Source organism: Cupressus sempervirens, chromosome 10, assembly GCF_028749045.1.
Source record: "Cupressus sempervirens isolate cs-2001-9-10 chromosome 10, ASM2874904v1, whole genome shotgun sequence".
NCBI lineage: Eukaryota > Viridiplantae > Streptophyta > Pinopsida > Cupressales > Cupressaceae > Cupressus > Cupressus sempervirens.
In genome coordinates this window covers 358,716,396-358,728,336 of record NC_143127.1, presented here as the reverse complement: position 1 = coordinate 358,728,336, position 11,941 = coordinate 358,716,396, and positions in this window count along the sequence as shown.

Genomic DNA, 11,941 nt, shown 5'->3' with positions numbered 1-11,941 from the left:
GAAACATGTCACAACTTCTAAGATGGCATCATATTATTGTAATATTTGTAGCTCTGCATGTTGATCACAATGGGCGAAATTAGGAATATTTTGATTGACAATGTTTGAATTGAAGCAAACCAGAAAGATAGGCTTCTCGAGTTGGTTAAAATCCCCATTGAAATAGCCCCTTATAACACTTAAATATATTACTTATGCTTTTAGTCTATATTATAATAAGGGGTATGTTCAGGATCATGGTGTACCAAACTATGGCCTAAAGTGGCAGCGAAAAATCAACAAATCAGGTTTATGTCAACTTGACACATAATTTTGAAGTGGTTATGGACTGTATATGAAAAAGTTGTAAGAAAATAATTTGTAGAAAATTGAATGTAGTTTCTAAACTACTAGGCCTTATCAGGAGGAAAAAATAATTGATTGGTCAAAAGTTTGAATTTTAATGCAGTACTAAGAAAATTTTAGGGCAAAAATAAAAAGTAGGTGTATGTCTGACCACCTTAATCAAAATCAAATCATAATTTTTTTTTAATATAATTATAGATATGAAAACTAGACTCATGCCCGGATGTGACGCATATTTTTTGATATTTTTATTCCAAATAAATAATTAAATATGAATTTTCTACCAAAACTTTTTCAGATTAAAAAAATTCCCGTGTCTGAGCACCCTAACTAATAGAAAATTTGATCAAATTTAATTTAATTTTTTTTTCTTATACTAGGCGAAGTATAGAATGTGACACAACTTTTAGATTTAAAAAATGTTATACCATTTGAAAGTTATAGCTATTTTTCATTCAGTATGTCAATCAACACTTTACAATAATCTTCATTGATAATTAACTAATAAATACTTATCGAACTCAGAATTTGACAGAAATTATATTGATGGAATCTAGAGAGCGATATTAAAAAACTCATTTCGTTTCATTCAATTTCGATCAAAATAACATTGTTAGACAACTACCCGAAGTCTGAGTATCACTAAAACTCTCTATAAACACGTCTTTGGGGTTGACCGGCTAGGCTTGGTAAAGACCAAGCCTGATCGGATATCCGATATGGCTCGGTAGTCAAAATTCAAAAAATCTTCAAATTTTGGAGGGAAATTCGATTTAAACGTTCTAGTTTTTTATTTTTAAATTATTTGACTTATATTAATATGTAAATGCATATTTTTATATATATATATATATATATAATAACGTAATGTAAACATACAAGATATAATCTAGTAATATATAATAATATCTTATGTTAATCTTATTACAATCTATAAATATAATTTATATTATTATTTTTACTAAATATAACAATGTAATATATATATATATATATACACACACACACATATATATATACATATATATATATATAATACGTATTATATATTATTATATTAATATGTATGTTATTAATATATATAATAGCGTAATATTTTCATTAAATGTAATATGTATTATATATTATTATATTAATATTATATATATATATATAACAACGTAATATTTTTATTAAATATAATATATATTATAAATATTATTATATTAATATGTATGTTGTTAATATATCTATATAATAACGTAATATTTTCATTAAATATAATAATGTAATATGTATATATATATATATATATATAATTAAATTAATATGTATATTATTAATATATATGTATATTATTAATATATAAGAGTCAAAGGGGGTCAAAGGGTGACCTATGATCCTCTTTGACCCATTAAACAATGATATATGTCTCTAGGGGTCCTAGGACCCCTAGGGACATATTCGAATGGGTATTATGGGTCAAAGGGGGTCATAGGGTGACCTATGACCCTCTTTTACCCATTGAACAATGACATATGTCCCTAGGAGTCCTAGGACCCCTAGGGACATAGTCAAATCGTTCATATGGGTCAAAGGGGGTCATAGGGTGACCTATGACCCCCTTTGACCCATTAAATGATAACATATGTCCCTAGGGGTCCTAGGACCCCTAGGGACATAGTCGAATCATTCATATGGGTCAAAGGGGGTCATAGGGTGACCTTTGACCCACTTTGACCCATTAAACGACGACATATGTCCCTAGGGGTCCTAGGACCCCTAAAGACATATTCAAATGGGTAATATAGGTCAAAGGGGGTCATAGGACCCTATGACCCTCTTTGACCCATTAAACGATGACATATGTCCCTAGGGGTTCAAGGACCCCTAGGGACATATTCAAATTGTTCATATGGGTCAAAGGGGGTCATAGGGTGACCTATGACCCCCTTTGACCCATTAAACGATGACATATGTCCCTACGGGTCCTAGGGACATATGTCATCGTTTAATGGGTCAAAGGGGGTCATAGGGTGACCTATGACCTTCTTTGACCCATTAAATGACGATATATGTCTCTAGGGGTCCTAGGACCCCTAGGGACATATTCAAATGGGTAATATGGGTCAAAGGGGGTCATAGGATGACCTATGACCCTCTATGAGCCATTAAATGACGATATATGTCTCTAGGGGTCCTAGGACCCCTAGGGACATATTAGAATGGGTAATATGGGTCAAAGGGGGTCATAGGGTGACCTATGACCCTCATTGACCCATTAAACGACGACATATGTCCCTAGGGGTCCTCGAACCCCTAGGGACATATTCAAATGGGTAATATGGGTCAAAGGGGGTCATAGGGTGACCTATGACCCTCTTTGACCTATTAAACGATGGCATATGTCCCTAGGGGTCCTCGGACCCCTAGGGACATATTCGAATGGGTAATATGGGTGAAAGGGGTCATAGGGTGACCTATGACCCTCTTTGGCCCATTAAACGATGACATATGTCCCTAGGGGTTCTAGGGCCCCTAGGGACATATTCGAATCGTTCATATGGGTTAAAAGGGGTCATAGGTCACCCTTTCACCCATTAAATGACGACATATGTCCCTAAGGGTCCTCAGACCCCTAGGGACATATTCGAATGAGTAATATGGGTTAATTGGGGTCATAGGGTAACCTATCACCCTCTTTGACCCATTAAACGATGACATATGTCCCTAGGGGTCCTAGGACCCCTAGGGACATATTCGAATCGTTCATATGGATCAAAGGGGGTCATAGGTCACCCTATGACCCTCTTGACACATTAAACGATGATATATGTCTCTAGAGGTCGTCCTAGGGACATATTCAAATGGGTAATATGGGTCAAAGGGGGTCATAGGGTGACCTATGACCCTCTTTGACCAATTAAATGATGACATATGTCCCTAGGGGTCCTCGGACCCCAAGGGACATATTCGAATGGGTAATATGGGTCAAAGGGGGTCATAGGGTGACCTATGACCCTCTTTGACCCATTAAACAATGATATATGTCCCTAAGCGTCTTAGGACCCCTAGGGACATATTCGAATCGTTCATATGAGTCAAAGGGGGTCATAGGGTGAGTTATGACCCCCTTTGACCCATTAAACGATGACATAAGTCCCTAGGGGTCCTAGGACCCTTAGGGACATATTCGAATGGGTAATATGGTTCAAATGGAGTCATAGGGTAACATATGACCCTCTTTGACCCATTAAATGACGACATATGTCCCTAGGGGTCCTAGGACACCTAGAGAAATATTTGAATCGTTGATATGGGTAAAAGGGGGTCATAGGGTGACCTATGACCCGCTTTGACCTATTAAACGACAATATATGTCACTAGGGGTCCTAAGACCCTTAGGGACATATTTGAATGGGTATTATGGGTTAAAGGGGGTCATAAGGTGACCTATGGCCCTCTTTGACCCATTAAACAATGACATATGTCCCTAGGGGTCCTAGGACCCCTAAGAACATAGTCGAATCCTATGACCTCCTTTGACCCATATGAACGATTCGGCTATGTTCCTTTGACCCATATGAACGATTCGGCTATGTCCCTAGGGGTCCTAGGACCACTAGGGACATAGTCAAATTGTTCATATGGGTCAAAGGGGCTCAAAGGGTGACCTATGACCCCCTTTGAGCCATTAAATGATGATATATATCCCTAGGGGTCATCGGACCCCAAGGGACATATTCGAATGGGTAATATGGGTCAAAGGGGGTCATAGGGTGACCTATGGCCCTTTTTGACCCATTAAACGATGACATATGTCCCTAGGGGTCCTAGAACCCCTAGGGACAAATTCAAATCATTCATATGGTTCAAAGGGGTCATAGGGTGACCTATGACCCCCTTTGACCCATTAAACGACGACATATGTCCTTAGGGGTCCTAGGACACGTAGGGACATATTTGAATCGTTCATATGGGTCAAAGGGGGTCATAGGATGACCTATGACCCTCTTTGACCCATTAAATGATGATATATGTCCCTAAGGGTCCTCGGACCCCTAGGGACATATTCGAATGGGTAATATGGGTCAAAGGGGGTCATAGGGTGACCTATGACCCTCTTTGACCCTTTAAACAATGACATATGTCCCTAGGGGTCCTCGGACCCCAAGGGACATATTAGAAAAGGTAATATGGGTCAAAGGGGGTCATAGGTCACCCTATGATTCTCTTTGACCTATTAAACGATGACATATGTCCCTAGGGGTCCTAAGAAGCCTAGAGACATATTCGAATCGTTCATATGGGTCAAAGGGGGTCATAGGTTGACCTATGATTCCCTTTAACCCATTAAATGATGACATATGTCCCTAGGGGTCCTAGGACACCTAGGGATATATGCCGTCGTTTAATGGGTCAAAGGGGATCATAGGTGACCCTATGATTCCTTTTGACCCATTAAACGACGACATATGTCCCTAGGGGTCCTATGACCCCTAGGGACATATTCGAATCGTTCATATGGCTCAAAGTGGGTCATAGGGTGACCTATGACCCTCTTTGACCCATTAAATGACAATATATGTCACTAGGGGTCCTAAGACCCTTAGGGACATATTCGAATGGGTATTATTGGTTAAAGGGTGTCATAGGTTGACCTATGACCCTCTTTGAACCATTAAACGATGACATATGTCTTAGTAACATAGTCGAATCTTATCACCTCTTTTGACCCATATGAACGATTTGGCTATGTCTCTAGGGGTCCTAGGGAATTGTTCATATGGGTCAAAGGGTGTCATAGGGTGACTTATGACCCCTTTTAACCCATTAAATGATGACATATGTCCCTAGGGGTCCTCAGATCCCAAAGGACATATTTGAATGGGTAATATGGGTCAAATGGGGTCATAGGGTGACCTATGACCCCCTTTGACCCATTAAACAATGACATATGTCCTTAGGGGTCCTAGGACCCCTAGGGACATATTTGAATCGTTCATATGGGTCAAAGGGGGTCATAGGTTGACCCATTAAATAGTGGCATATGTCGCTAAGGGTCCTAGGACCCCTGGGGACATATGTAGTCATTTAATGGATCAAAGGTGGTCATAGGTCACCTTATGACCTTCTTTGACCCAATAAATGACGACATATATCCTTGAGATCCTAGCTTGGGGGTCCTAGGACCCCTAGGGACATATTGGAATCGTTCATATGGGTCAAAGGGGGTCATAGGGTGACGTATGACCCTCTTTGACCCATTAAACGACGATCTATGTCTCTAAGGGTGCCAGGACCCCTAGGGACATACTCAAATGGGTATTATAGGTCAAAGAGGGTCATAGGGTGACCTATGAATCTCTTCGACCCATTAAACGATGATATATGTCCTTAGGGTTCCTAAGACCCCAAGGGACATATTCGAATGGGTAATATGGGTCAAAGGGGGTCATAGGGTGACCTATGACCTTATTTGACCCATTAAACGACAACATCTATCCCTAGGGGTCCTAGGACGCCTAGGGACATATTCGAATCGTTCATATCGGTCAAAGGGGGTCATAAGGTGACCTATGACCCTCTATGACAATTTAAACGACGATATATGTCGCTAGGGGTCCTAGGACCCCTAGGGACATATTCGAATGGGTAATATGGGTCAAAGGGGGTCATAGGGTGACCTATGACCCTCTTTGACCCATTAAATGATGACATATGCCCCTAGGGGTCCTAGGACCCCAAGGGACATATTCGAATGGGTAATATGGGTCAAAGTGGGTCATAGGGTGACCTATGACCTTATTTGACCATTAAACGACGAAATATGTCCCTAGGGGTCCTAGGACCCCTAGGGACATATTAGAATCGTTCATATGGGTCAAAGGGGGTCATAAGGTGACCTATGACCCTCTATGACCTATTAAACGACGATATATGTCGCTAGGGGTCCTAACACCCCTAGGGACATATTCGAATGTGTATTATGGGCCAAAGGGGGTCATAGGGTGACCTATGACCCTCTTTGACCCATGAAACAATGACATATTCGAATGTGTATTATTAGGACCCCTAAGAACATAGTCGAATCCTATGACCTCCTTTGGACCATATGAACGATTCGCCTATGTTCCTTTGACCCATATGAACGATTCAGCTATGTCCCTATGGTTCCTAGGACCCCTAGTGACATAGTCAAATTGTTCATATGGATCAAAGGGGGTCATAGGGTGACCTATGACCCCCTTTGACCCATTAAATGACGACATATGCCCCTAGCGGTTCTCGGACCCCAAGAGACATATTCGAATGGGGAATATGGGTCAAAGGGGGTCATAGGGTGACCTATGACCCTTTTTGAAACATTAAACGATGACATATGTCCCTAGGGGTCCTAGGACCCCTAGGGACATATTCGAATCATTCATATGGGTCAAAGGAGGTCATAGGGTGACCTATGACCTCCTTTGACCCATTAAACGATGACATATGTTCCTAGGGGTCTTAGGACCCCTAGGGACATATTTGAATCATTCATATGGGTCAAAGGGGGTCATAGGGTGACCTATGACCCTCTTTGACGCATTAAATGATGTCATATGTCCCTAGGGGTCTTAGGACCCCTAGGGACATAGTCGAATTGCTCATATGGGTCAAAGGAGGTCATAGGGTGACCTATGACCTCCTTTCACCCATTAAATGACAACATATGTCCCTAGGGGTCCTAGGACCCCTAGGGACATATTCGAATCGTTCATATGGGTCAAAGGGGGTCATAGGGTGACCTATGACCCTCTTTGCCCCATTAAATGACGATATATGTCTCTAGGGGTCCTAGGACCCCTAGGGACATATTCGAATGGGTATTATGGGTCAAAGACTAATTAAATGATGACATATGTCCCTAGGGGTCCTAGGACCCCAAGGGACATATTCGAATGGGTAATATGGGTCAAAGGGGGTCATAGGGTGACCTATGACCTTATTTGACCCATTAAACAATGACATATGTCCCTAGGAGTCCTAGGACCCCTAGGGACATATTCGAATCGTTCATATGGGTCAAAGGGGGTAATAGGCTGACCTATGACCCCCTTTGACCCATAAATGACGACATATGTCCATAGGGGTCCTAGGACCCCTAGGGACATATTCGAATGGGTAATATGGGTCAAAGGGGGTCATAGGTCTATGACCCATTAAACGACGATATATGTCGCTTGGGTTCCTATGACCCCTATGGACATATTCGAATGGGTATTATGGGTCAAAGGGTGTCATAGGGTGACCTATTACCCTCTTTGACCCATTAAACGATGACATATGTCCCTAGGGGTCCTAAGAACCCTAGGGACATAGTCAAATCGTTCATATGGGTCAAAGGAGGTGATAGGGTGACCTATGACCCCCTTTCACCCATTAAATGACGACATATGTCCTCAGGGGTCCTAGGACCCGTAGGGACATAGTCGAATCGTTCATATGTGTCAAAGGGGGTCATAGGCTGATCTATGACCCCCTTTAACCCATTAAATGACGACATATGTCCCTAGGGGTCCTAGGACCCCTAGGGACATATTTGAATTGGTAATATGGGTCAAATGGGGTCATAGGGTAACCTATGACCCTCTTTGACCCATTAAACGATGACATATGTCCCTAGGGCTCCTAGGACCCCTAGGGAGATATTCGAATCATTCATATGGGTCAAAGGGGGTCATAGGGTGAGCTATGACCCTCTTTGACCCATTAAATGATGATATATGTCTTTAGGGGTCCCAGGACCCCTAGGGACATATTCGAATGGGTATTATGGGTGAAAGGGGGTCATAGAATGACCTATGACCCTCTTTGACCCATTAAACGATGACATATGTCCTTAGGGGTTCTAGGACCCCTAGGGACATATTCAAATCGTTCATATGGGTCAAAGGGGGTCATAGGGTGACCTAACCCATTAAATGATGACATATGTCCCTAGGGGTCCTAACATATTTGAATTGTTCATATGGGTCAAAGGGAGTCATAGGGTGACCTATGACCCTCTTTGACCCATATGAACGATTTGAATATGTCCCTAGGGGTCTTAAGACCCCTAGGGACATAGTCAAATCGTTCATATGAGTCAAAAGAAGTCATAGGTCAGGGTGACCTATGACCCCGTTTGACCCATTAAACGATGACATATGTCCTAGGGGTCCTAAGTCCCCTAGGGACATATTCGAATCGTTCATATGGGTCAAAGTGGGTCATAGGGTGACCTATGACCCTCTTTGACCCATTAAACAATGATATATGTCTCTAGGGGTCCTAGGACCCCTAGGGACATATTCAGATGGGTATTATGGGTCAAAGGGGGTCATAGGGTGACGTATGACCCTCTTTGACCCATTAAACGATAACATATGTCCCTAGGGGTCCTAGGACACCTAGGGACATAGTCGAATCGTTCATATGGGTCAAAGGAGGTCATAGGGTGACCTATGACCCCCTTTGACCCATTAAATGACGACATATGTCCCTAGGGGTCCTAGGACCCCTAGGGATATATTTGAATCGTTCATATGGGTCAAAGAGGGACATAGGGTGACCTATGACCCCCTTTGACCCATTAAATGACAACATATGTCCCTAGGGGTCCGAGGACCCCTAGGGACATATTTGAATGGGTAATATGGGTCAAATGGAGTTATAGGGTAACATATGACCCTCTTTGACCCATTAAACGATTACATATGTTCATAGGTGTCCTAGGACCCCTAGGGACATATTCGAATCATTCATATGGGTCAAAGGGGGTCATAGGGTGACCTATGATCCTGTTGACCCATTAAACGATGATATATGTCTCTAGGGGTCTTGAGACCCCTAGGGACATATTCGAATGGGTAATATATGTCAAAGGCGGTCATAGAGTGACCTATGACCCTCTTTGACCCATTAAACAACAACATATGTCCCTAGGGGTCCTCGGACCCCAAGGTTAATATTCGAGTGGGTAATATGGGTCAAAGGGTGTCATAGGGTGACCTATGACCCTCTTTGACCCATTAAATGATGACATATGTCCCTAGGGGTCCTAGCACCCCTAGGGACATATTCGAATCGTTCATATGGGTCAAAGGGGTTCATAGGTTTACCTATGACCCCTTTTGACCCACTAAACGATGACATATGTTCGTAGGGGTCCTACGACCCCTAGGAACATATTTGAATGGGTAATATGGGTCAAATGGGGTCATAGGGTAGCCTATGACCCTCTTTGACCCTTTAAACGACAACACAGTTGAATTGTTCATAGGGGTCATAGGATCCCTAGGGACATATGTCGTCGTTTAATAGGTCAAAGAGGGTCATAGGTCACCCTATGACCCCCTTTGACCCATATGAACAATTCAAATATGTCCCTAGCGGTCCTAGGAGCCCTAGGGACATATGTCGTCATTTAATGGGTCAAAGGGGGTCATAGGTCACCCTATGATCCCCTTTGACCCATATGAATGATTCAAATATGTCCCTAGGTGTACTATGTCCCCTAAGGACATATGTCGTCGTTTAATGGGTCAAAAAGGATCATAGGTCACCCTATGACCCCCTTTGACCCATATTACCCATTCGAATATGTCCCTTGGGGTCTGAGGACCCCTAGTTACATATGTCATCATTTAATGGGTCAAAGGGGGTCATAGGTCACCCTATGACCCCCTTTGACCCATATGAACAATTCGACTATGTCCTTAGGGGTCCTAGGACCCCTAGGGACATAGCCGAATTGTTCATATGGGTCAAAGGAACATAGCCGAATCGTTCATATGTGTGAAAGTAGGTCATAGGATTCAACTATGTTCCTAGGGGTCCTAATAATACACATTCGAATATGTCATCGTTTAATGGGTCAAAGAGGGTCATAGGTCACCCTATGACCCCCTTCAACCCATTATACACATTCAAATATGTCCCTAGGGGTCCTAGGACCCCTAGCGACATATATCATCGTTTAATGGGTCATAGAGGGTCATAGGTCACCTTATGACCCCCTTTGACCCATATGAACGATTCGAATATGTCCCTAGGGGTCCTATGCCCCCAAGGTATAATCGAATCATTCATATGTGTTAAAGGGGGTGATAGTGTGAGCTATGACCCCCTTTGACCCATTAAATGACGACATATGTACCTAGGGGTCCTGGGACCCCTAGGTACATATTCGAATGCGTAATATGGGTCAAATGGGGTCATAGGGTAACTTATGACCCTCTTTGACCCATTAAATGATGACATATGTCCCTAGGGGTCCTAGGACCCCTGAGACATATTTGAATGGGTAATATCGGTCAAATGGGGTCATAAGATAACCTTTGACCCTCTTTGACCTATTGAATGACGACATATGTCCCTAGGGGTCCTAGGACCCCTAGGGAAATATTCGAATCGTTCATATGGGTCAAAGGGGGTCATAGGGTGACCTATGACCCTCTCTGACCCATTAAATGACAATATATGTCTCTAGGGGTCCTAGGACCCCTAAGGACATATTCGAATGGGTATTATGGGTCAAAGGGGGTCATAGGGTGACCTATGACCCTCTTTAACCCATTAAATGATGACAGATGTCCCTAGGGATCCTAGGACTCCTAGGGACATAGTCGAATCATTCATATGGGTCAAAGGATGTCATAGGGTGACCTATGACCCCCTTTGACCCATTAAATGACGACATATGTCCCTAGGGGTCCTAGGACCCCTAGGGACATAGTCGAATCATTCATATGAGTCAAAGGGGGTCATAGGGTGACCTATGACCCCCTTTGACCCATTAAATGACGACATATGTCCCTAGGGGTCCTCGGACCCCAAAGGACATATTCGAATGGTTAATATATAACAACGTAATATTTTTATTAAATATAATATATATTATAAATATTATTATATTAATATGTATGTTATTAATATATCTATATAATAACGTAATATTTTAGTATATAGAACGTAATATTTTAGTATATACTATTTATACTATTTTAAGATAATAATTATAATATAAATAAACACTAAATATTAATATTATTATATGTATAGTAATAATAATAATACTATTATAGCTATAATAATAATATATATTAATACTATATATTGTAGCTTAATATAAATAAACACTATATATTTACACTATTATATCTATATTAATAATATTAATACTATTATAGGTATAATAATAATATTGATACTATAGGTATATTAATACTGTTATATATTAATATTATTGATACTTTATACTAATACTAATATACGATTAACTTAGTTATAAATTAAAGTTGTTTGCCTCCAAATATTTTAATAATATTAATATTATTGTGGCAAAGGAGGGAAACCTTAGCAAGTTTTCCCCCCAAAAGTCCTTTTTCTATATCGGATATCTGATCCTGGATTAGATATCCGATTTCTTATCGGATATTTGATTTTATTGGCATCAATTTCAAATATTTGACTGTCCCTATAGACCCGGAAACATTACTTTTTAAGCTATTTTTTCATGGGATTTGTAAAAAGTCGCGTTTTGGGGCCCAACCAATCAAAAAGAATTCAAAAATATAACCATAGGTGTTCGAAT